Here is a 27,662-nt window from a genome sequence, read left to right on the forward strand (position 1 = left end):
GCTGGATTACGTTTATGGATTTGTGTATGTTGAACCAGCCTTGCATCCCAGGGATGAAGCCCACTTGATCATGGTGGATAAGCTTTTTGATGTGCTGCTGGATTCAGTTTGCCAGTATTTTATTGAGGATTTTTGCATCGATGTTCATCAGGGATATTGGTCTAAAATTCTCTCTTTTTTATTGTGTCTCTGCCAGATTTTGGTATCAGGATGATGTTGGCCTCATAAGATGAGTTAGGGAGGATTCCCTCTTTTTCTATTGATTGAAATAGTTTCAGAAGGAATGGTACCAGCTCCTCCTGGTACCTCTGGTAGAATTCAGCTGTGAATCCATCTGGTCCTGGACTTTTTTTGGTTGGTAGGCTCTTAATTATTGCCTCAATTTCAGAGCCTGCTATTGGTCTATTCAGGGATTCAACTTATTCCTGGTTTAGTCGTGGGAGAGTGTAAGTTTCCAGGAAATTATCAATTTATTCTAGATTTTCTAGCTTATTTGTGTAGAAGTGTTTATAGTATTCTCTGATGGTAGTTTGTCTTTCTGTGGGGTCAGTGGTCATATCCCCTTTATCATTTTTTATTGCATCTATTTGATTCTTCTCTCTTTTCTTCTTTATTAGTCTTGCTAGCAATCTATCAAGTTTGTTGATCTTTTCAAAAAACCAACTCCTGGATTCATTGATTTTTGGAAGGTTTTTTGTGTCTCTATCTCCTTCAATTCTGCTCTGATCTTAGTTATTTCTAGCCTTCTGCTAGCTTTTGAATGTGTTTGCTCTTGCTTCTCTAGTTCTTTTAATTGTGATGTTAGAGTGTCAATTTTAGATCTTTCCTGCTTTCCCTTGTGGGCATGTAGTGCTATAAATTTTCCCTCTACACACTGCTTTAAATGTGTCCCAGAGATTCTGGTATGTTGTATCTTTGTTCTCATTGGTTTCAAATAATATCTTTATTTCTGCCTTCATTTCATTATGTACCCAGTAGTCATTCAGGAGCAGGTTGTTCAGTTTCCATGTAGTTGAGCGGTTTTGATTGAGTTTCTTAGTCCTGAGTTCTAGTTTGATTGCACTGTGGTCTGAGAGACAGTTTGTTATAATTTCTGTTCTTGTACATTTGTTGAGGAGTGCTTTACTTCCAATAATGTGGTCAATTTTGGAGTAAGTGCAATGTGGTGCTGAGAAGAATGTATATTCTGTTGATTTGGGGTGGAGAGTTCTGTAGATGTCTATTAGGTCTGCTTGCTGCAGAGATGAGTTCAATTCCTGGATATCCTTGTTAACTTTCTGTCTCGTTGATCTGTCTAATGTTGACAGTGGGGTGTTGAAGTCTCCCATTATTATTGTATGGGAGTCCAAGTGTCTTTGTAAGTCTCTAAGGACTTGCTTTATGAATCTGGGTGCTCCTGTATTGGGTGCATATATATTTAGGATAGTTAGCTCTTCCTGTTGAATTGATTCCTTTACCATTATGCAATGGCCTTCTTTGTCTCTTTTGATCTTTGATGGTTTCAAGTCTGTTTTATCAGAGACTAGGATTGCAACCCCTGCTTTTTTTTGTTCTCCACTTGCTTGGTAGATCTTCCTCCATCCCTTTGTTTAGAGCTATGTGTGTCTCTGCATGTGAGATGGGTCTCCTGAATACAGCAGACTGATGGGTATTGACTCTTTATCCAGTTTGCCAGTCTGTCTCTTTTAATTGGACCATTTAGTCCATTTACACTTAAGGTTAATATTGTTATATGTGAACTTGATCCTGTCATTATGATATTAACTGGTTATTTTGCTTGCTAGTTGATGCAGTTTCTTCCTAGCATTGATGGTCTTTACATTTTGGCATGTTTTTGCAATGGCTGGTACCGGTTGTTCCTTTCCATGTTGAGTGCTTCCTTTAGGGTCTCTTGTAGGGCAGGCCTGGTGGTGAAAAAATCTCTAAACATTTGCTTATGTGTAAAGGATTTTATTTCTCCTTCACTGATGAAACTTAGTTTGGCTGGATATGAAATTCTGGGTTGAAAATTCTTTTCTTTAAGAATGTTGAATATTGGCCCCCACTCTCTTCTGGCTTGGAGAGTTTCTGCTGAGTGATCTGCTGTTAGCCTGATGGCTTCCCTTTGTGGGTAACCCGACCTTTCTCTCTGGCTGCCCTTAACAGTTTTTCATTCATTTCAACTTTGGTGAATCTGACAATTATCTGTCTTGGAGTTGCTCTTCTTGAGGATATCTTTTTGGCATTCTCTGTATTTCCTGAATTTGAATGTTGGCCTGCCTTACTAGGTTGGGGAAGTTCTCCTGGATGATATCCTGAAGAGTGTTTTCCAACTTGGTTCTATTCTCCCCTTCACTTTCAGGCACCCCAATCAGACGTAGATTTGCTCTTTTCACGTAATCCCATACTTCTTGAAGGCTTTGTTCATTTCTTTTTCCTCTTTTTGCTTTAGACTCCTCTTCTCGCTTCATTTCATTCATTTGATCCTCAATCACTGATACTCTTTCTTCCAGTTGATCGAGTCGGTTACTGAATCTTGTGCATTTGTCACGTATTTCTCGTGTCATGGTTTTCAGTTCGTTTATGGCCTTCTCTGCGTTGATTTTTCTAGTTATCCGTTCTTCCATTCTTTTTAAAAGACTTTTAGTTTCTTTGCACTTGGTACATAATTCCTCCTTTAGCTTTGAGAAGTTTGATGGACTGAAGCCTTCTTCTCTCAACTCGTCAAAGTCATTCTCCATCCAGCTTTGATCCGTTGCTGGCAATAAGCTGTGTTCCTTTGGAGGGGGAGATGCGCTCTTATTTTTTGAATTTCCAGCTTTTCTGCCCTGCTCTTCCCCCATCTTTGTCATTTTATCTGCCTTTGGTCTTTGATGATGGTGACATACTGATGGGGTTTTGGTGTGGGTGTCCTTCCTGTTTGTTAGTTTTCCACCTAACACTCAGTACCCTCAACTGTAGGTCTGTTGGAGATTGCTTGAGGTCCGCTCCAGACCCTGTTTGCCTGGGTATCAGCAGCAGAGGCTGCAGAAGATAAAATATTGCTGAACAGCAAGTGTACTTGTCTGATTCTTGCTCTGGAAACTTCGTCTCAGCGGTGTACCCTGCCGTGTGAAGTGTGGGGTATCGGTCTGCCCCTAGTGGGGGATGTCTCCCAGTTAGGCTACTCAGGGGTCAGGGACCCACTTAAGCAGGCAGTCTGTCCGTTCTCAGATCTCTACCTCTGTGTTGGGAGATCCACTGCTCTCTTCAAAGCTGTCAGACAGAGTCGTTTGTGTCTGCAGAGGTTTCAGCTGCTTTTTGTTTTTGTTGTTTATCTGTGCCCTGTCCCCAGAGGTGGAGTCTACAGAGACAGGCAGACCTTCTTGAGCTGTTGTGGGCTCCACCCAGTTCACGCTTCCCAGTGGCTTTGCTTACCTACTTAAGCCTCAGCAACGGCAGCCACCCCTCCCCCAGCCTTGCTGCTGCCTTGCCGTTAGATAGCAGACTGCTGTGCTAGCAATGAGGGAGGCTCCCGGGACGTGGGACCCTCCCGGCCAGGTGTGGGATATAATCTCCTGGTGTGCCGTTTGCTAAGACCCTTGGTAGAGTGCAGTATTGGGGTGGGAGTTACCTGATTTTCCAGGTGTTGTGTGTCTCAGTTCCCCTGGCTAGGAAAAGGGATTCCCTTCCCCCTTGTGCTTCCCAGGTGAGGCAATGCCTTGCCCTACTTCAGCTTTCGCTGGTCGTGCTGCAGCAGCTGACCAGCACTGATTGTCTGGCACTCCCTAGTGAGTTGAACCTGGTACCTCAGTTGAAAATGCAGAAATCACCAGTCTTCTGTGTCAGTTGCGCTGGGAGTTGGAGACTGGAGCTGTTCCTATTCGTCCATCTTGCCACAAATATATATTTTTAAAAAATCTTAACATCACGGATCATTAGAGAAATGTAAATCAAAACCACAATGAGTTACCATCTCACCTCAAATGGTGTTTATTGAAAAGCCAAGAAACAACAATTGCTAGTGAGGTTGCAGTGAAATGGGAATGCTTTTCATTGTTGGTGGGGATGTAAATTAATTCCATCATTGTGGAAGACGGTGTGGCAATTCCTCAAAGATGTAGAACTGGAAATACCATTTTACCCAGCAATTCCATTACTGGGTACATACCCAAAGGAATATAAATCATTCTATTGCATAGATATATGCACATGTATGCTCACTGCAGCACTTTTCACAGTATCAAAGACATGGAATCAACTCAAATGCCCATCAATGATAGACTGAATAAAGAAAATGTGGTACATCCACATCATGGAATAGTATGTTATGCAGCCATTATAAGGAACAAGAACGTGTCCTTTGCAGGGACATGGATGGAGCTGGAAGCCATTATCCTCTGCATACTAACGCCAGAACAGAATATCGAATACCACATGTTCTTACTTATAAGTGGGAGCTGAACAATGAGAACACATGGACACAGGGAGGGGAACAACACAAACTGAAGCCTGCCAGAGGGTGGGGTGGGGGAGGAAGAGCATTCGGAAAAATAGCTAATGCATGCTGGACCTAATACCTAGGTGATGGATTGATACGTGCAGCAAACCACCATGGCACATGTTTTACCTATGTACCAAACCTGCACATCCTGTACATGTACCCCGGAATTAAAAACAAAAATAAAACATTAATCCACCACAATTAAGTAGGCTTTATCCCTGGAATGCATGATTGGATGAACATATGTAAATCAATAAATGTGGTTCACTGCATAAACAGAACTAAAAACAAAAACAACATGATTATCTCAATAGATACAGAAAAGGCTTTCAATAAAACCCAATATCCTTCATGTTAAAAACCCTCAATAATAAACAAAAAAAGGCATTGAAGAAAAATGTTTCAAAATAATAAGAGCCATCTATGAAAAACTCACAGTCAAAGTCATAATGAATGGGCAAAAGCTGGATACATTCCCCTTGAGAACTAGAAAAAGGCAAGGATGCCCTCTCTCACCACTCATACTTAACACAGTACTGGAAGTCCTAGGCAGAGCAATCAGTCAAGAGAAAGAAATAGAAGGCATCCAAATAGGAATAGAGGGAGTCAAACTAACCCTGTTAGCAAACACTATGATTCTATTCCTAGAAATCTTTATAGTTTGTGGCCCAAACTCCTTGATCTGATACACAAGGTTAGCAAAATTTCACGGTACAAAAACAATGTGCAAAAATCAGTAGAATTCCTACACATCGACAACATCTAAGCAGAGAGCCAAATCGAGAATGTAATTCCATTCACAATAGCCACAAAAAGAATAAAATATCTAGAAATTCCACTAACCAAGGTGGCAAAAGACTTCTAAAATGAGAATTACAAAACACTACTCAAAGAAATAAGAGATGTCAAAAAAAAAAAAAAAAAAAGGAAAAACATTCCATGCTCATGGAAAGGAATAATCAATATTGTCAAAATGGCCATAGTGTCCAATCTAATTTACAGAGTCAATGTTTTCACTGTCAAACTATTAATGACATTGTTCACAGAATTAAATCAAAGTATTTTAAAATACACATGGAACAACAACAAAAAAAATAAGAGCTTGAATGGTCAAGGCAATCCTAAGCAAAAAGAACAAGGCTGGCGGCATCACACTACTTGACTTCAAAGTATACTACAAGGCTACAGTAATGAAAACATCATGGCACTAGTACAAAAACAGACACATAGATCAATGGAACAGAATAGAGAGCCCCAAAATGTTGCCATGTGCCTACAATTATCTGATCTTTGAGAAAATACACAAGCATGAGAAATGTGGAAAGAACTCCATATTCAATAAATGTTGCTGGGAAAACTGTGTAGCCACATGCAGATTTAAACTGGACCCCTTAACTCAAGATGGATTAAAAACCTAAATGTATAGCCGAATACTAGAAAAACTATGAAAGATAACCTAGGAAGTACCATTCTGGACGTCCTCAACATAGCACCTAGCAAAGCCTTCATGACAAAGGCGCCAAAAGCAATTGCAACAAAAACAAAAAATGGTAAGATACCTAATTAAGTTAAAGAGTTTGTACACAGCAAAATAAACTATCAACATAGTAAATAACCTACAGACTAGGAGGAAATATTTGCAAAGTATACTTTCCAGCATCTACATCCAGCATCTATAACAACATACAGCATCTATAAGAAACTTAAACAAATTTACAAAAAAAACCCCAACTTTAATAAACTGGGTAAAGTACATGAACAGACACTTTACAAAAGAAGATATTCATGTGGCTAACAAGCTATGGAAAAAATGCTCAATATCACTAATCATTAGGAAAATGCAAATCAAAACCACAAATAGACACCAGTCAGAATGGCTATCATTAAATGTCAAAAAATAGAAGATGCTGGTAAGGTTGTGGATAAAAGGGAACACTATCCACTCCACTACTGGGAATGTAAACTAGTTCAGCCAGTGTGGAAAGCAGTTTGGCAATTTCTCAAAGAACTTAAAACAGAATCAGCATTTGACCCAGCAATCACCATTATTGGGTATATTTCCCCCAAAAGTATAATTCACTGTACCAGAAAGACACATGCATGCATATGTTCACTGCAGCACTATTCACAATGGCAAAGACATGGAATCAACCTAAATGCCCATTAGTAGTAGACCGGATAAAGAAAATGTGGTATATGTATACCACGGAATACTATGCAGCCATATAAAAGAATGAGATCATATTCTTTGCAAGAACATGGATGGATCTGAAGGCTGTTTCCCTAAGCAAGGTACCACAGGAACAAGAAACCAAATATCACATGCTCTCACTTATAAGTAGGAGCTAATCACTGAGTAGATATGGATACAAAGAAGGTAATAATAGACATTGGGGCCTACTTGTGGGTGGATGGTGAGAGGAGGGTAAGGATTGAAAAGCTACCTATTGGGTACTATGTTTATTACCTGGGTGACAAAATCATTTGTACGTCAAACCCCTGTGACATGCAATTTACTTATATAGCAAACCTGCACATGTGCTCTCAAACCTAAAGTAAAATTTAAAAATATGTTCTTCTTTCTCATAAATGCATGATGAAGAATGTTCAGATGAAGAAAATTGTACATTTTCCCAAAAGGGAAGGCCATATATATGTTCAGAAAATCTGTGGGTGGATTAGCCAAAATTAACCAGATTAACAATGTGAATCTGGTGAGTAGTATCCCATGATAAGCATATTCATTGGTGACTGGGATAACCTGTTAAGAATATTCTTTGTATTATTCCTTTTGGCTTTTCTGTAAATTTGAAATACTTCAAAACAAAACAAATTTAAAAAACAAGGTCCCTGCTCTTAACATTGTGTTTCTTGAGTAATTATTCTTTTCCTCAAACTCCATTAAATAGATATTAATACACAGGAATAGTTGTAGTTCAGAGATAAATAGGAGATAAAAACATCTGTATATTTTGAAAAATGGCTGAATTATCATATCAGTTTTACTGATCTGAATAATGATTACTAATTACTCAATAATAATAATGATATCATGTTGAACCAGTCTATGAAATTTATAGTCAAAATTCATTTGATTTCTGTTTTTCTAACATACAGTTCCTTTTGAAATAATACATTGTAAAATTCTCTGGAATGATTTTTATTATTCATATATTCATGTATATTAAGGCATACGTACTTACAAGATTATGTTTCAAAATTATTATAATGTGGCAAAATCAATGCAGTATATTGTGTTAATGTTCCCAATTATTTGTTACTTCTCCCTATAAGAGGATTATAGATTCTTGCGCTGTGGATGTCAAGCTTGATATTGACATATGTCATGTTTATGTTTTAAGAGGCATTGCATGAGTCCATCATTCTTCTTTTCATTCTACAAATAGTTTGTCTCAGATTGGGGGGGCTCCTCCAAACTAGATCCTGGAACAAAAATGATATAGGGAACACCTCCAGAGCTAACAAGTAATGTGTAAAAGAAGCAAATCTTTGTTGTTGTAAGTCACTGAGCTTTTAGGGCTGTTTGTTCTCAAAGCACAAAATAACAAAAACTAATAATACCATAATATTAATCATGGTAACACCTGTTTTAGAATATATTTAGAAACTATACATTACATTTATTTTGAGAACTGAAAGAAATTCCAGACTGTTCAAGTTTAGATTTAAAATTAAAATTCTCTGCTTGATGTATGGGGCCTGAGGGGGATTGTAAAGTCACATTTCAGGTTCAGATCACTAGGAAAAGACTTGTTACCAAACTTCACTTTTTAAAAATTATACTTTAAGTTCTGGGATACATGTGCAGATACATGTGCAGATCCAGGTTTGTTACATAGGTATGCATGTGCCATGGTGGTTTGTTGCACCCATAAACCTGTCATCTGCATTAGGTATTTCTCCTAATACTATACCTTCCCTAACCCCCAACTCCCTGACAGCCGCTGTGTGTGATGTTCCCCTCCCTGTGTCCATGCGTTCCCATTGTTAAACTCCCACTTATGAGTGAGAATATGCAGTGTTTGGTCTTCTGTTTCTGTATTAGCTTGCTGACAATGATGGTTTCCAGCTTCATCAATGTCCCTGCAAAGGACATGAACTCATCCTTTTTAATGTCTGTATAGTATGCCATGGTGTATATGTGCCACATTTTCTTCATCCAGTCTATCATTGATGGGCATTTGGGTTGATTCCAAGTCTTTGCTATTGTGAATAGTGCTGCAATAGACATACATATTCATGTGTCTTTATAGGAGAATGATATATAATCCTTTGGTTATATACCCAGTAACGCGATTGCTAGGTCAAATGGTATTTCTGGTTCTAGATCCTTGAGGAATCACCACACTGTCTTCCACAGTGGTTGAACTAATTTACACTCCCACCAACAGTGTAAAAGTGTTTCTATTTCTCCACATACTCTCCAGCATCTGTTTTTTCCTGACTTTTTAATGATCACCATTCCAAATGGCGTGAGAGAGTATCTCATTGTGGTTTTGATTTGCATTTCTCTGATGACCAGTGATGATGAGCTTTTTTTCATATGTTTATTGGCTGCATAAATGTCTTCTTTTGAGAAGTATCTGTTCATACCTTTTGCCCACTTTTTGATGGGTTTGTTTTTTTCTTGTAAATTTGTTTAAGTTCCTTGTAGATTCTGTATGTTAGCCCATTGTCAGATGGATAGATTGCAAAACTTTTCTGCCAGTCTGTAGGTTGCCCGTTCACTCTGATGATATCTTCTGTGCAGAAGCGCTTTAGTTTAATTAGATCCCATTTGTCAATTCTGGGTTTTGATGCCATTGCTTTTGGTGTTTTAGTCATGAAGTATTTGCCCATGCTATGTCCTGAATGGTATTGCCTAGGTTTTCTGGGGTTTTCATGGTTTTAGGTCTTACGTTTAAGTCTTTAATCCTTCTTGAGTTTATTTTTGTAGGTGTAAGGAAGGTGTCCAGTTTCAGTTTTCTGCATATGGCTAGCCAGTTTTCCCAACACCATTCATTAAATTGAGAACCCTTTCCCCATTGCTTTTGTCAGGTTTGTCAAGATCAGATAGTTGCAGATGAGTGATGTTATTTCTGAGGCCTCTGTTCTTTTCCATTCATCTATGTATCTGTTTTGGTACCAGTACCATGCTGTTTTGGTTACTGTAGCCTTGTAGTATATTTTGAAGTCAGGTAGTGTGATGCCTACAGCTTTGTTCTTTTTGTTTGGGATTGTCTTGTCTATACAGGCTCCTTTTTTGGTTTCCTATGAAATTTAAAGTAGGTTTTTCTAATTCTGTGAAGAAAGTCATTGGTAGCTTGATGGGGATAGCATTGAATCTATAAATTACTTTGAGCAGTATGGCCATTTTCATGATATTGATTTTTCCTATCCATGAGCATGCAATGTTTTTCCATTTGTTTGTGTCCTCTCTTAGTTCCTTGAGCAGTGGTTCGTAGTTCTCCTTTAAGAGGTCCTTCACACCCCTTCTAAGTTGTATTCCTAGATATTTTATTCTCTTTGTAGCAATTGTGAATGGGAGTTCACTCATAATTTGTCTCTCTGTTTATTATTGGTGTATAGGAATGCCTGTGATTTTTGTACACTGATTTTGTATCCTGAGAATTTGTTGAAGTTGCTTATCAGCTTAAGGAGATTTGGGCTGAGATGATGGGGTTTTCTAAATATACAATCATGTCGTCTGCAAACAGAGACAATTTGACTTCCTCTCTTCCTATTTGAATACCCTTTATTTCTTTCTCTTGCCTGATTGCCCTGGCCAGAACTTCCAATACTAGGTTGAATAGGTGAGAGAGGCGATCCTTGTCTAGTACCAGTTTTCAAAGGGAATGCTTCCAGCTTTTGCCCATTCACTATGATATTGGCTGTGGGTTTGACACAAATAGCTGTTATTATTTTGAGATACGTTCCATCAATACCTAGTTTATCGAGAGTTTTTAGCATGAAGGATGTTAATACTTCTTGAAGGCCTGTTCTGCGTCTGTTGAGATAATCATGTGGTTATTGTCATTTGTTCTGTTTATGTGATTAAGTTTATTGATTTGCATATGTTGGACCAGCCTTGCGTCCTAGGGATGAAGCCAACCTGCTCGTGGTGGATAAGCTTTTTGATGTGCTGTTGGATTCAGTTTGCCAGTATTTTATTAAGAATTTCGCATTGATGTTCATCAGGGATATTGACCTGAAATTTTCTTTTTTTGTTGTGTCTCTGCCAGGTTTTGGTATCAGGATGATGCTGGCCTCATAAAATGAGTTCATGAGGAGTCCCTCTTTTTCTATTGCCTGGAATAGTTTCAGAAGGAATGGTACCAGCTCCTCTTTTTACCTCTGCTAGAATTCACCTGTAATTCCATCTGGTCCTGGGTTGTTTTTTGGGTGGTAGGCTATTAATTACTGCCTGAATTTCAGAACTTGATTTGGTGTATTCAGGGATTCGACTTCTTCCTGGTTTAGTGTTGGGAGGGTGTAGGTATACAGGAATTTATCAATTTCTTCTAGATTTTCTAGTTTATTTGCATAGAGTTGTTTAGAGTATTCTCTGATGGTACAAACTACACTTTTGAGGTATACGCTTGTGAGGTATATGGGAGTTATCAACTTGAGGGAAACAGAATATAGGGAGCTCAAATTTCACAATGAATTATTTGAAAAGACTTTTAAAAATCTATTCTGTGGGACATATGTAAATTATAAATTGTCCTAATTCCCTATAACTGGAAATGAATTTTGTTTTTCCACTTTAATGTGAAAGACTAATTTTTATGACATCCTTTATCAAATCTTACTTTGAGACAAATGGAATTAAAAGGTTATTATGATAGCAATATGTTGCTATGTTAATAGTATGCTTGTACCATTATGAACAGGCCTAATAGCTATGAAGACTGACAAAAATGTGCTGGCTACAAGGACTTCACAATTTGTAAAGGTAGCCTGGACAAAAATACAGTTTTACACTTTATTCTTTCATTGTTAAGTTTCATGGTACATGCCTATAATAAGACGCTAAAAGAACAAAACTTACTTAGAAGGAAATTTAGTGAGTACATTTACATACTCTTAAAAAATGTCTTGCCCAACTTTTAAAAATTGTATTTTAAATACAAAATAATACGTAGTATAAAAATCAAATCATACCTAGATATACAAGGGGAAAATGTGAAAGTCTCATTTCAACTTCCTCTGATATGAATCCTATCCCTCAGAGGCAACCACTTTTAAACGTTTGGAACACATTTATCTATCTGTCTGCAAATACACAAATAAATAAGCTTTTTCCTACTTGAGTGCTATCATTTGGTTCTATGATTTGCTTTCTTTACTAGTCGATATAACAGACATCTTTCCATGTCACTACACTAGTACTACTCCTCCCTCATTCTCTTGCAACATTGTATAGTATTGCAGTGGGAATACCTCAACAATGTATTTGACCATTTCCTGTTGATGGGCACTTAGGCTATGTCAAACATTTTAGCTTCTACCAACCATGCTGCAATGAACATTCTTATACATCATTAATGTAGAATATTATAAAAATGTCCCTAAAAAAGGATGAGTTCATGTCCTTTGTAGGGACATGGATGCAGCTGGAAACCATCATTCTCAGCAAACTATCGCACGAACAGAAAACCAAACACCGCATGTTCTCACTCATAGGTGGGAATTGAACAATGAGATCACCTGGACACAGGAAGGGGAACATCACACACTGGGGCCTATTGTGGGGAGGGGGGAGGGGAAGGAATAGCATTAGGAGATATACCTAATGTAAATGACGAGTTAATGGGTGCAGCACACCAACATGGCACATGTATACCTATGTAACAAACCTGCACGTTGTGCACATGTACCCTAGAACTTAAAGTATAATTTTAAAAAAATCTATCTCCCAGAAGTAATGACTGTTAAATCCTCAATGAGGTCCAGATAATTTGGTTTCCTTGCTTGAAAGGGACAAATATGCAGAGATGCCTTCATGAGCACTATTAAGTAGCATATTTATGATGATGATGATGGTGATGATGATGGTAATGACGATGATAATGGTAACTAATATTTACTGAATACCCACGTCTGGTACTTTGCATTTATAAACTTATTTACTTGTCACAAAAAAGCCTGTGAGGTTGGCACTGCCATATTTCCTCAATTCTAAGATTCAAATCTTTTGAGATTTTTGGATTGGGGTGCTGAATTGGTAAGTATAATGCAAATATTCCAAAATTCGGAAAAAAAATCTAAAATACAAACACTTCTTGTCCCAAGCATTTCAGATAAGGGATATTCAACCTCTATTTACTGGTTGTGGCAGCATACAGTATTGCTCTCATTTCATAAATGAGGAAACTGAGATTCAGAGAACTTAAGATTCAGAGAACTGGGGGCGGAGCAAGATGGCCGAATAGGAACAGCTCCAGTCTCCAACTCCCAGCGCCAGCGACACAGAAGACCGGTGATTTCTGCATTTTCAACTGAGGTACTGGGTTCATCTCACTGGGGAGTGCCGGACGATCAGTGCTGGTCAGCTGCTGCAGCCCGACCAGCGAGAGCTGAAGCAGGGCGAGGCATCGCCTCACCTGGGAAGCGCAAGGGGGAAGGGAATCCCTTTTCCTAGCCAGGGGAACTGAGACACACAACACCTGAAAAATCGGGTAACTCCCACCCCAATACTGCACTTTAAGCAAACAGGCACACCAGGAGATCATATCCCACACCTGGCCGGGAGGGTCCCACACCCACGGAGCCTCCCTCATTGCTAGCACAGCAGTCTGTGATCTACCGGCAAGGCAGCAGCGAGGCTGGGGGAGGGGCACCCGCCATTGCTGAGGCTTAAGTAGGTAAACAAAGCTGCTGGGAAGCTCGAACTGGGTGGAGCTCACAGCAGCTCAAGGAAATCTGCCTGTCTCTGTAGACTCCACCTCTGAGGACAGGGCACAGTAAACAATAACAAACACAGCCGAAACCTCAGCAGACGCAAACGACTCTGTCTGACAGCTTTGAAGAGAGCAGTGGATCTCCCAACAGGGAGGCTGAGATCTGAGAAGGGACAGACTCCCTGCTCAAGTGGATCCCTGACCCCTGAGTAGCCTAACTGGGAGACATCCCCCACTAGGGGAAGTCTGACACCCCACACCTCACAGGGTGGAGTACACCCCTGAGAGGAAGCTTCCAAAGCAAGAATCAGACAGGTACACTCGCTGTTCAGAAATATTCTATCTTCTGCAGCCTCTGCTGCTGATACCCAGGCAAACAGGGTCTGGAGTGGACCTCAAGTAATCTCCAACAGACCTACAGCTGAGGGTCCTGACTGTTAGAAGGAAAACTATCAATCAGGAAGGACACCTACACCAAAACCCCATCAGTACATCACCATCATCAAAGACCAGAGGCAGATAAAACCACAAAGATGGGGAAAAAGCAGGGCAGAAAAGCTGGAAATTCAAAAAATAAGAGTGCATCTCCCCCGGCAAAGGAGCGCAGCTCATCACCAGCAACGGATCAAAGCTGGACGGAGAATGACTTTGACGAGATGAGAGAAGAAGGCTTCAGTCCATCAAATTTCTCAGAGCTAAAGGAGGAATTACGTACCCAGCGCAAAGAAACTTAAAATCTTGAAAAACAAAGTGGAAGAATTGATGGCTAGAGTAATTAATGCAGAGAAGGTCATAAACGAAATGAAAGAGATGAAAACCATGACATGAGAAATACGTGACAAATGCACAAGCTTCAGTAACCGACTCGATCAACTGGAAGAAAGAGTATCTGCGATTGAGGATCAAATGAATGAAATGAAGCGAGAAGAGAAACCAAAAGAAAAAAGAAGAAAAAGAAATGAACAAAGCCTGCAAGAAGTATGGGATTATGTAAAAAGAACAAATCTACGTCTGATTGGGGTGCCTGAAAGTGAGGGGGAAAATGGAACCAAGTTGGAAAACACTCTTCAGGATATCATCCAGGAGAACTTCCCCAACCTAGTAGGGCAGGCCAACATTCAAATTCAGGAAATACAGAGAACGCCACAAAGATACTCCTCGAGAAGAGCAACTCCAAGACACATAATTGCCAGATTCACCAAAGTTGAAATGAAGGAAAAAATCTTAAGGGCAGCCAGAGAGAAAGGTCGGGTTACCCACAAAGGGAAGCCCATCAGACTAACAGCAGATCTCTCGGCAGAAACTCTCCAAGCCAGAAGAGAGTGGGGGCCAATATTCAACATTCTTAAAGAAAAGAATTTTAAACCCAGAATTTCATATCCAGACAAACTAAGTTTCATCAGTGAAGGAGAAATAAAATCCTTTACAGATAAGCAAATGCTTAGAGATTTTGTCACTACTAGGCCTGCCTTACAAGAGACCCGGAAGGAAGCACTACACATGGAAAGGAACAACCGGTACCAGCCATTGCAAAAACATGCCAAAATGTAAAGACCATCGAGGCTAGGAAGAAACTGCATCAAGTAACGAGCAAAATAACCAGTTAATATCATAATGGCAAGATCAAGTTCACACATAACAATCTTAACCTTAAATGAAAATGGACTAAATGCTCCAATTAAAAGACACAGACTGGCAAACTGGATCAAGAGTCAAGACCCATCAGTCTGCTGTATTCAGGTGACCCATCTCACACGCAGAGACATACATAGGCTCAAAATAAAGGGATGGAGGAAGATTTACCAAGCCAATGGAGAACAAAAAAAAGCAGGGGTTGCAATACTAGTCTCTGATAAAACAGACTTTAAACCATCAAAGATCAAAAGAGACAAAGAAGGCCATTACATAATGGTAAAGGGATCAATTCAACAGGAAGAGCTAACTATCCTAAATATATATGCACCCAATACAGGAGCACCCAGATTCATAAAGCAAGTCCTTAGAGACTTACAAAGAGACTTAGACTGCCATACAATAATAATGGGAGACTTCAACACTCCACTGTCAACATTAGACAGATCAACAAGACAGAAAGTTAACAAGGATATCCAGGAATTGAACTCATCTCTGCAGCAAGCAGACCTAATACACATCTATAGAACTCTCCACCCCAAATCAACAGAATATACATTCTTCTCAGCACCACATCGTACTTACTCCAAAATCGACCACGTAATTGGAAGTAAAGCACTCCTCAGCAAATGTACAAGAACAGAAATTATAACAAACTGTCTCTCAGACCATAGTGCAATCAAACTAGAACTCAGGACTAAGAAACTCAATCAAAACCGCTCAACTACATGGAAACTGAACAACCTGCTCCTGAATGACTACTGGGTACATAACGAAATGAAGGCAGAAATAAAGATGTTCTTTGAAACCAATGAGAACAAAGATACAACATACCAGAATCTCTGGGACACATTTAAAGCAGTGTGTAGAGGGAAATTTATAGCACTAAATGCCCACAAGAGAAAGCAGGAAAGATCTAAAATTGACACTCTAACATCACAATTAAAAGAACTAGAGAAGCAAGAGCAAACACATTCGAAAGCTAGCAGAAGGCTAGAAATAACTAAGATCAGAGCAGAACTGAAGGAGATAGAGACACAAAAAACTCTCCAAAAAATCAATGAATCCAGGAGTTGGTTTTTTGAAAAGATCAACAAAATTGACAGACCACTAGCAAGACTAATAAAGAAGAAAAGAGAGAAGAATCAAATCGACGCAATTAAAAATGATAAAGGGGATATCACCACCGACCCCACAGAAATACAAACTACCATCAGAGAATACTATAAACACCTCTACGCAAATAAACTGGAAAATCTAGAAGAAATGGATAATTTCCTGGACACTTACACTCTTCCAACACTCAACCAGGAAGAAGTTGAATCCCTGAATAGACCAATAGCAGGCTCTGAAATTGAGGCAATAATTAATAGCCTACCAACCAAAAAAAGTCCAGGACCAGATGGATTCACAGCTGAATTCTACCAGAGGTACAAGGAGGAGTTGGTACCATTCCTTCTGAAACTATTCCAATCAATAGAAAAAGAGGGAATCCTCCCTAACTCATTTTATGAGGCCAACATCATCCTGATACCAAAGCCTAGCAGAGACACAACAAAAAAGGAGAATTTTAGACCAATATCCCTGATGAACATCGATGCAAAAATCCTCAATAAAATACTGGCCAACCGGATTCAACAACACATCAAAAAGCTTATCCACCATGATCAAGTGGGCTTCATCCCTGGGATGCAAGGCTGGTTCAACATTTGCAAATCAATAAACATAATCCAGCATATAAACAGAACCAAAGACAAGAACCACATGATTATCTCAATAGATGCAGAAAAGGCTTTTGACAAAATTCAACAGCCCTTCATGCTAAAAACGCTCAATAAATTCGGTATTGATGGAACGTACCTCAAAATAATAAGAGCTATTTATGACAAACCCACAGCCAATATCATACTGAATGGGCAAAAACTGGAAAAATTCCCTTTGAAAACTGGCACAAGACAGGGATGCCCTCTCTCACCACTTCTATTCAACATAGTGTTGGAAGTTCTGGCTAGGGCAATTAGGCAAGAGAAAGAAATCAAGGGTATTCAGTTAGGAAAAGAAGAAGTCAAACTGTCCCTGTTTGCAGATGACATGATTGTATATTTAGAAAACCCCATTGTCTCAGCCCAAAATCTCCTTAAGCTGATAAGCAACTTCAGCAAAGTCTCAGGATACAAAATTAATGTGCAAAAATCACAAGCATTCTTATACACCAGTAACAGACAAACAGAGAGACAAATCAGGAATGAACTTCCATTCACAATTGCTTCAAAGAGAATAAAATACCTAGGAATCCAACTTACAAGGGATGTAAAGGACCTCTTCAAGGAGAACTACAAACCACTGCTCAGTGAAATCAAAGAGGACACAAACAAATGGAAGAACATACCATGCTCATGGATAGGAAGAATCAATATCGTGAAAATGGCCATACTGCCCAAGGTAATTTATAGATTCAATGCCATCCCCATCAAGCTACCAATGAGTTTCTTCACAGAATTGGAAAAAACTGCTTTAAAGTTCATATGGAACCAAAAAAGAGCCCGCATCTCCAAGACAATCCTAAGTCAAAAGAACAAAGCTGGAGGCATCACGCTACCTGACTTCAAACTATACTACAAGGCTACAGTAACCAAAACAGCATGGTACTGGTACCAAAACAGAGATATAGACCAATGGAACAGAACAGAGTCCTCAGAAATAATACCACACATCTACAGCCATCTGATCTTTGACAAACCTGAGAGAAACAAGAAATGGGGAAAGGATTCCCTATTTAATAAATGGTGCTGGGAAAATTGACTAGCCATAAGTAGAAAGCTGAAACTGGATCCTTTCCTTACTCCTTATACGAAAATTAATTCAACATGGATTAGAGACTTCAATGTTAGACCTAATACCATAAAAATCCTAGAGGAAAACCTAGGTAGTACCATTCAGGACATAGGCATGGGCAAAGACTTCATGTCTAAAACACCAAAAGCAATGGCAGCAAAAGCCAAAATTGACAAATGGGATCTCATTAAATTAAAGAGCTTCTGCACAGCAAAAGAAACTACCATCAGAGTGAACAGGCAACCTACAGAATGGGAGAAAATTTTTGCAATCTACTCATCTGACAAAGGGCTAATATCCAGAACCTACAAAGAACTCAAACAAATTTACAAGAAAAAAACAAACAACCCCATCAAAAAGTTGGCAAAGGATATAAACAGACATTTCTCAAAAGAAGACATTCATACAGCCAACAGACACATGAAAAAATGCTCATCATCACTGGCCATCAGAGAAATGCAAATCAAAACCACAATGAGATACCACCTCACACCCGTTAGAATGGCGATCATTAAAAAGTGAGGAAACAACAGGTGCTGGAGAGGATGTGGAGAAATAGGAACACTTTTACACTGTTGGTGGGATTGTAAACTAGTTCAACTATTATGGAAAACAGTATGGCGATTCCTCAAGGATCTAGAACTAGATGTACCATATGACCCAGCCATCCCATTACTGGGTATATACCCAAAGGATTATAAATTATGCTGCTATAAAGACACATGTACACGTATGTTTATTGCAGCACTATTCACAATAGCAAAGACTTGGAATCAACCCAAATGTCCATCAGTGACAGATTGGATTAAGAAAATGTGGCACATATACACCATGGAATACTATGCAGCCATCAAAAAGGATGAGTTTGCATCCTTTGTAGGGACATGGATGCAGCTGGAAACCATCATTCTTAGCAAACTATCACAAGAACAGAAAACCAAACACCGTATGTTCTCACTCATAGGTGGGAACTGAACAATAAGATCACTTGGACTCAGGAAGAGGAACATGACACACAGGGGCCTATCATGGGGAGGGGGGAGGGGGGAGGGATTGCATTGGGAGTTATACCTGATGTAAATGATGAGTTGATGGGTGCAGCACACCAACATGGCACAAGTATACATATGTAACAAACCTGCACGTTATGCACATGTACCCTACAACTTAAATTATAATAATAATAAATTAATTAAGAAAAAAAAAAGAAAGGGAAACACAAACGATCCTTTGTTTGAAATGAAAAAAAAAAAAAAAAGATTCAATGAACTATTCAACAACAGACATTTAGTAAATGACAATAATGGGACACTCACCCAGGGAATCTGACTTGAGTTTGTACTTTTAACTCCTTTTCCTGAAGTGCATGAAGTTATAGTAAGAAGGTTGAACAAATGTTGAGCACCAATCCCCCATGCATACACCACACACATCAAAATGTAACACTGATTATAAATACCTGGATGATTTACAGATGGTTTTTTAGTTTTATTCTTCTGCAATTTTCCAGTCTTCTACATTGAATTAGTTTTTCAACATATTGTAGGAAGTCTTGAACTCATACAAAACTAGAGAGAATAATATTCATGAACTCCCCCATATACCCATTACTGAGCTTCAACAATTATTAATTCATCTATTCCTGGACCCATTAGCCAACACTTCTTATTTCCAAGCAAATTCCATGCTTCATATTATACCATATGTAAATATTTCTGAATTAATCTCTAAAGACAATTATTTTAAAAACCATGATCCTATTACCTCAGGTAAAATTTAATAATTATTTAATATCATAACATATCCAGTGTTCAGATATTCCCAATTGTCTCATTTTTTAATCTGTCAATATTGAGAAAATTTGTCTTAGGTGAAAATTACAAAAAATTTGTAAAAAAGTGCAGAACTTTCTTGAATACTCTTTTCTGCTTCTCCTAATATTATCTGTAGGATCATAATTTAAAATACTATTTAAATCAGGAAATTAACATTGAAACAGTACTATTAACTGATCTACAAATCTTATTAGAATTTCAGCAGTTTTCCCACTGATTTCCTTTCTATGGTTTAATTGCAAACCGGGATCCCATATTGCTTTCAGCTGTCATACCTCCTTAGTCTCCTCCAGTCAATGACAGCCCCTCAGTCTTTCTATATCTTTCATGACCTTGACACTCTAAAGTAGTATGGTATACCAAGTAGTTATTTTCACAATGTCTTTGTAAAAATAAATAAACAGTGGTGTTGCCTCATGAGTTAATTTTGGCAAGAACACCATGGAGGTGATGTTATTTCCTTCTCGGTGCATAGTATCAGAAGGCGCACAAGGTTCACATGTCTTTTATTGGTGACTGGTGACGATGACTTTAATAATTTGGTTTAAAGTGGTTTCTGCCAGGTTTCTCCATTGTAAAGTTACTATATTTTCCTTGCAATTAATACGTATCTTGTGGGGAGACAGTCTGAGATTACACAGATACCCTATGTCTCATCTTTCCACCCACTAATTTTAGCATCCATTGATGATTCTTGTCTGTAAAAAATGTTGCTGTGGTTTGTGCTTAATGGTAGCTATTTCCATCACTTTTGTGCTTTTTTTTTTTTTTTTTTTTTTTTTTTTTTTTTTTTTTTTTGAGACGGAGTCTCGCTCTGTCGCCCAGGCTGCAGTGCAGTGGCATGATCTTGGCTCACTGCAAGCTCTGCCTCAGCCTCCCAAGTAGCTGGGACTACAGGCGCCCACCGCCACACCCGGCTAATTTTTTGTGTTTTTAGTAGAGACGGGTTTCACCGTGTTAGCCAGGATGGTCTCGATCTCCTGACCTCGTGATCCACCCGCCTCGGCCTCCCAAAGTGCTGGGATTACAGGCGTGAGCCACTGCGCCCGGCCACTTTTGTACATTTTAATTGAAATTCATCTGCAAGAAGAGCTGTTTCCCAAATCTTAACTTTATTATTCATTTATTTATTTATATGACTCTAGATTTATGGGTATCTATTATATTATAATCCAAGACTATTACTATTTACTTTTTTGTTCAAATTATCACAGATTTGTTGACTGGGAGCTCCTTCAAGCTTTTTCCCTGTCTTTTCAACATGCCCCCATCATTTATTGATCCTTCCTCACGTTTTGGCAACATAAGATGTTTCTGGCTAATCTTGTTTTGTTCCCTGCCCCAGGCTTGAAATCAACTGTGACTCCAAAAAGCCCTAATTATTTTTATTGTAAAAAAAATTTAGAAACCACAATCCAGGCATTAAGTATGATCACAGCTAATGTTTTGTCATTGTTTCTAGGTCCTCTCAGTTAACAAAGCTAGGAAATATATGTATGTATACACCCACACAAATATCCACATCTACATTTATTTCTGTATCTATCCTTATGTGTGCACGTGTGTATATATTAATCTATACATATTTACATATTGATAATGTTCTTACATTTATATTTATATATACATATATACAACATATACATACATACACACATTTATACTGATATCTCTGATTCTAATTCACATAGTTCATTTCAGCCTTCTCCCTTTCCCTTGTTTGTAACTCCTTTTATGAAACCTCTTATTACTCACAACATTTGTTTAGTCCTAATATACCCATTAAGTAATTATAAAATTGTTAACACACACCATTGTAAAAAACAACTTTCTTCACTAGAGTACAACTGCTGTGTACATTTATTTTTTTCTTTAGCCTTACAGTATGCATTTTCAATAGTACTTTCCATAGTTACTTAGGTTAGCTTACTTTTTTTCTTCCCCACTCCCTTCAGTGTGGTTATATTACTCATTTGTAATATAGCTAGGTTCACTTGTAATGAATTGCATTGAACTTTTGTTTCTTGCAAAATCATGGTTAATTTTAATTATTTATTTTTGGAGGGTATGTGAAACAGTCTCATGGCTCTAAGTGTTACGGCTACACAAAAAAGTATATTCACAGAACTGTTGCTCCCCCTCATTTCTACCATCCCCTTCTCATTCTCTCATTCTTTGCATCCCATACACACTAACTACTGGTAGCCTCTCATTAAGTCTCTGGCTTCCTGTATTTCTTTTGCACAATTAAGCAGATATATATGTATATTTTACACCTCCTTCATCACATGAAGGGTAACATATTACAGGTATTCTTTTGCCTTTAACACTTTTAATTTATGATATATTCCAGAAATTACTCCATATTAGCTCATAATGATCTTCCATTTTCTTTTTTACAGCTTCATGCTACCACACTGTACGAATGTGTCACAGTGTATATGGGTATTTATGTTGTTTTCAACATTTTGCAAATATAAATAATGTTGCATATTCACTGTGCATATTCACTGTTGTATTGTATTGTTGAAAGTATATCTACAGGGAAAACTTCTAGAAATGGGATTGGTAAGCCAAACGATAAAGCCGTATCATTTGTTAGGTATAGATAGGATACATGTAAAAATAAATGTAGATGTGGATATTTGCATGGGTGTATACATGCATATATTTCCTAGTTTTGTTCTCTGAGAGGACCTAGAAGCAATGTTTTCAAAAGCATTATACTAGCTTGCATTGGTACCAGCAATGTCTTATCTGTCTTTAACAATATGCTTGCTTAAATCAGGATCAAGATAAGCTCTATACATTGCAAGTGGTTGATATGTTTCTTAATTCTTTTTTAATCTGTAGGTGTTCTGGACTACTCCAATTCCTGTCTGTCTTTTTTTTTATTTAAATGTATTTGTTTTAAAAACCCGTATCTGCATTGCAGAGTTTCCCACAGGCTGGATTTTTCTGACTGCATTCAATGATGTCATTTGTCATGTAATTCTGTGCTTTGCATTTCCCATAAATTATTAAATTTAGAGGCTTGATCAGATTTGAGTGAACTTTTCTGGCAAAAATATTTCATAGAAGGTATTGTGTACCTTACTAAAAGGCACCTTGTGACTGGCAACCTAAAAATTTTTAAAATAGTTTATTATGTACCTTAAAGATGTATTTTTAAGATGAGGAAAGAAATGAAGAAAAACATTTCGTATGTGTGCCACCACATATACACTACTTCAGAAATAATTTATTATTATATTTCATCTGGTAATAAAATTGACATATATTCATCTCAAAAAATGGTGAGTAGAACAGTAGATGCTGCTAGACAACAATTAGGATGGCTTCCTGGCTCATAAGGATTACCTACTGGTTATGTCTACGTTATTTAACCTGCCTTCACAGCCACCTGTGACTCAAGCTAGGCAATCAGAATCTCTTCACTAGAAATTTAAAACTTGGAGACACAAAGAGAGAAATCATGTTAATAGCAGCACTTTAGAAAGAAAATGTAGAAAATTATTGCTGCTAACATGCTTAAACAAAGAAGGGCCCTATTCCTGCTTGGGTATTCACTCCTTTGATTCTGAGAGCTAATTAGAACTTCCTCTACCTGACACCAAATCTGCCACTACCTTGATCTTGGACTTCCCAACCTCCAGAACTGTGAAAAATAAATTTCTGTTCCTTATAAGTCATTCAGTTTGTGGTATTTAATTATAGCAGCCCAAACAAACTAAGACATCAACAAAACAGAACCTTAGCAACTACAATGATACCAATCATTGATCAGAGGTGAAATAATTTACCCAAGATGCTATGGGATAGTAATGGGAATCAGATCACCTAGCACCCACTGAAAGATTGTACACAATAGTTCCTTCATTATCTTAGTTCTGTGGTATCTTGTAATTTTGGAAATATATCTTCTCTGATGCTAACATGGAAGGTAAAGTAAGGGCTCAGAAAACTAAACAATATATGTAGTAAACTAGATACGCTTCTTCTAATACCACAACTCACTGCACAAAACAATAAAGCCCATAAATAACATCATTGGGTACAGGCTATTTCTTGCCTGTACTTTTTCAAAAGATCTCTATGCTAGCTATTGAACAGATAGTTGCACTCCCAGGTTTATTGCAGCACTATTTATAATACCAAAGATATGTAATCAACCTAGGTGCTCATCAGTGGATGAATGGATATAGAAAATATGGCATATATACACAATGAAATATTATTGAACCACAAAAAATAATTGAATCCTGTCATTTACAATAGCATATCTGGAACTGGAGGAAATTATGCTAAGTGGAATAAGCCAGGTAAACAGAGACAAATGTCACATGTTCTCACTCATATATGGAAACTAAAATATTCACCTTATGGAGGTAATGAATAGAATGGTGGTTACCAAAGGCTGGGAATTTTAGTTGGGTAGGTGGAGATAAAGACAGGTGGTTAATGGGAACAAAAATACAGTTAGATAGAAGGAAGATCTAGTCTAGTGTTCAGTAGTACAATTGGGCCATTATAGTTAACAACAATTTATTGTACATTTCAAAATAAGCAGAAGAATAGATTGGAATGCTCCTAATACAAAGAAATAATAGTTGATTGAGGTGATGGGTATCCCAGTTACCCAGATTTGATCATTATTCAATTCATGCTTGTATCAAAATATCACATTTACCTCATGAACACATACAACTATTATGTATACATAAAATTAAAAAATTAAAAATATGTATGCTAGTTATGCTTTTCGGTTTAGGCCAAAGTCATCTCTTTTATGACAGGAAGATGGGAAAGGAGTGCAATCATTGAAAGTTAATTTATTTCAAACTCTTTACACAGCTTCTTCATTCATGCCTCACAATATCCTGAGAATTAGGTAGCCATTATTCCCATTTTACAACTGATAAAATAGAAGTATTGCTAGGTCTGGCATAGTGGCTCACACCTGTCATACAGCACTTTAGGAGGCCGAGGCACGTGGATCACTTGAGCTCAGAATTTTGAGATCAGCCTTGGCAACATGGTGAAACCCCGTCTCAACAAAAACATACAAAAATTAGTCAGGCATGGTGGCAGGTGCCTGTAGTCCCAGCTACTCAGGAGGCTGAAGTGAGAGGACTGCTTGAGTCTGGGAGGCAGAGGTTGAAGTGAGCAGAGATTGTGCCACTGCACTTCAGCCTGGGTGACAGAGTGAGACGTTGTCTCAAAAAAAAAGTGAAATAACTTTTCCAAAGTAATCCATCATTTAATTCATAGAGCAAGGAAATGTATTACAATGTCCATTAACATAAATACACGTACTAAAAACTGAAATAACCAAAGTGGTCATTCATAAAATGGAAAAATAAATTGTGGTAGAGGTATACATTAGAAACAATACAGTAGGGAAAATAAATTAACTGTTAATAAAAGTTATCAACATAAAGCTCACAACCATATTTTGACTAAAAACAAGTTGAGAAGAATATATACAGTATACCATTTATATTAGACTTTAAAGGAAGTAAAATAATACTATATATTTCTGAGATATAAATGTACATGTGGTAAAAAAATTAAAAAATTATTCATAAAAAAATAAACACCAAATTCATGATTGGAGTAATGAAATTAAGGAAGGTTACACAGAAGATCTCAGCTGTATTGATCAAATTTTTACTTGTTAAACTGAGCTAAGGCAACAATGGTATTGGTTGAATTTTTCTTTACAATCTTGTGTATTGCTTAATATGTAATACCTTAAAAAAGAAAGTAAATGGTATTTGGAGTATAAAAATTAATGTTGAAATAAATGTACATGGATCTTTAAGAAAAAAAGAAAGAGAGAAAGTTGGGGAAGGACGTTGAGAAGGAAAGCAGAAGAGGGGAGGAAAAACAAATGCTACAATTCCACTACCCAGAGATTTTCATTGCTAGTTGTTTTGTTCATAATTTCTTACAGTATTTTTTCTGTTCATGTAGAAGTATGTGTTCACACATATTGTAAAGAAACATTTGATAATATTATGACTACTACTAGAAAACCTATTTTGTAACTTATTTCGCAGGCACCAAATCAGTGCCATTTAAAAGGTCTGTATTCTATCCAATCATATTGTTATACCACAATTTATTTTACCAGTTCACTATTGATGAGCACTTAGATTATTTCCAAAGTGTGCTATTACAAAGAATGCTGCAATTAACACATTATATATGTATGTGCATGCATGTGTGTATTTTCAGTAGTAACTGTTGAAAAAAATTTCCTGAGGGTAGAATTTCTAGGTCAAAGACTAAGAAGTTTTCAACTTTGTTACATATGCCAAATAGCCCAACAATAAATGATTATACTAATTTACACACTTAACAATACTGTAATTGAGTGCCAGTGTCCCCAAACTCTGCACAACACAGGGCATAAACAATCTTTTTATTCCGTTGTCAATCATAATCTGCTATTCCGTTTTTTCATGTGCATTTATTAGTGAAGCTGTCACTTTTTAAACGTTTACTCACCATACTTGAATAACTTCTTCTGATTTTTTGCCATTTGGTTAACGTTTTTGAAGTTTTAATTATTATGGATACATAATAGTTGTACATATTTATGGGGTACATGCGATATTTTGATTATAACATACAATGTGTAATAATCAAATCAGAGTAGTTGTTATATCCATCATCTCAAGCATTTATCATTTCTTTGTGTTAGAATCATCTCAATTTCGGTTTTTAGTTATTTTGAAATATATAATAAATTATCGTTAACTATAGTCGTCCTATTATGTTACCAAACACGAAATCACAAATACCAGGAAAGTTAAGAGAGAACTGGATCAGGCGCCAAAATGTTTACATTCGAATTAAGGCTCTGGAGGAATAAAAATGCGTAACCAGGAAAAGAAAGAACAAGAATAATGGGGACATAGAGGGTGAGAGAGAAGGAGAAAAACGAGAAGAAAAAGCCATGTAAGGAAACAGAATTTGCGCCTCAGGGTTCCCCTCCCCCTCTGTCCTGTTCCAGACACCTATTCTCATTCCCGCACTCCCACCCCTGCACCCCTGGCGTCCTGCTAGCTGGTCTGGCTTCCTTCCCTCTGGAAAAAGGCAAATTATTCAATAAAGGGAGGATGAGTCCTAGCTCATCCCCACTTCTTGTCTCCTGCCAGGTATTCAAATACAACTTACCACGCAGTCACCGCCATCCAACTGCATGTCACTCTCCACTTCGCCACGGTCTGAACTCTTGGCCACAAGATCTAAGCCTTCCGGATGCCCCAGCCAGTTCAGGCTGCCGGTCTCTTGTCCTTAAGCCTTTGCCGAGGCAGTCCGCTTACCTGATGCCAGCACACCAGGCCCCCCACCACCCACTGGAAGCACAGGCCCCAGCTCAGGTCAGGTTCCGGCACCTAGAGGCCTCAGGTTCTCACGTGACTTAGTTTCCCAGGCAATAGCGCTTTTCTCCCGGATGTAGCAGTCAGCTGAAAAGGACAGAGTGCTTCTTAAAGTTAACCCTCAAACCACCATGGTCAGTGAATGCAGAATAAGCCCGCTGAGAGTTTCATCTATTTCTATGACATTATGCTGGAAATTATAAAGAATAGGGATGAAAGAAACTGGAGACTTTTCACCACCAACAACACACAGATCTGTATTATTAGGATTCTTAAAATGAGTATGCGTTGTTTTTATAATTAAACTAACAAAAGGAAAATAAATAATGATGACTAATTAAAGAGAGATTATGTATACAACAAAACAGTATGATTACAACAGCACCTTATGTAGCTTTGAAAATAGGTAATGCTTCATGAGAGAGGTTATAGCAGTGTGCAAATATCAATTCAGACTTTAAACAAGAAGAATACACACACCAAAAGAGATTTTTTAAAACAAAATCTATGCCGTATGTGCACTATGATTGTCACAGGGCTGAGGAGAACCTGATATTCTGCTATGCATTCCTGTCAGAAAGACAGAGCATGTTGCAGCCATGTC

At 37.9% G+C, this 27,662-nt stretch overlaps 1 long non-coding RNA gene across 1 annotated transcript in view; it reads right to left on the minus strand.

The window, feature by feature from the left end:
- Positions 1–27,101, minus strand: part of LOC114674933 (uncharacterized) — a 165,965-nt gene extending 138,864 nt beyond the window's left edge. Inside the window, exon 1 of the long non-coding RNA XR_013412667.1 lies at positions 26,853–27,101. This is a non-coding gene — a long non-coding RNA (uncharacterized LOC114674933). The remainder of the gene's footprint in view (positions 1–26,852) is intronic.
- Between the last annotated feature and the right edge of the window lie 561 nt (positions 27,102–27,662).

The sequence above is a fragment of the Macaca mulatta genome, chromosome X (assembly GCF_049350105.2).
Source record: "Macaca mulatta isolate MMU2019108-1 chromosome X, T2T-MMU8v2.0, whole genome shotgun sequence".
Classification (NCBI taxonomy): Eukaryota; Metazoa; Chordata; class Mammalia; order Primates; family Cercopithecidae; genus Macaca; species Macaca mulatta.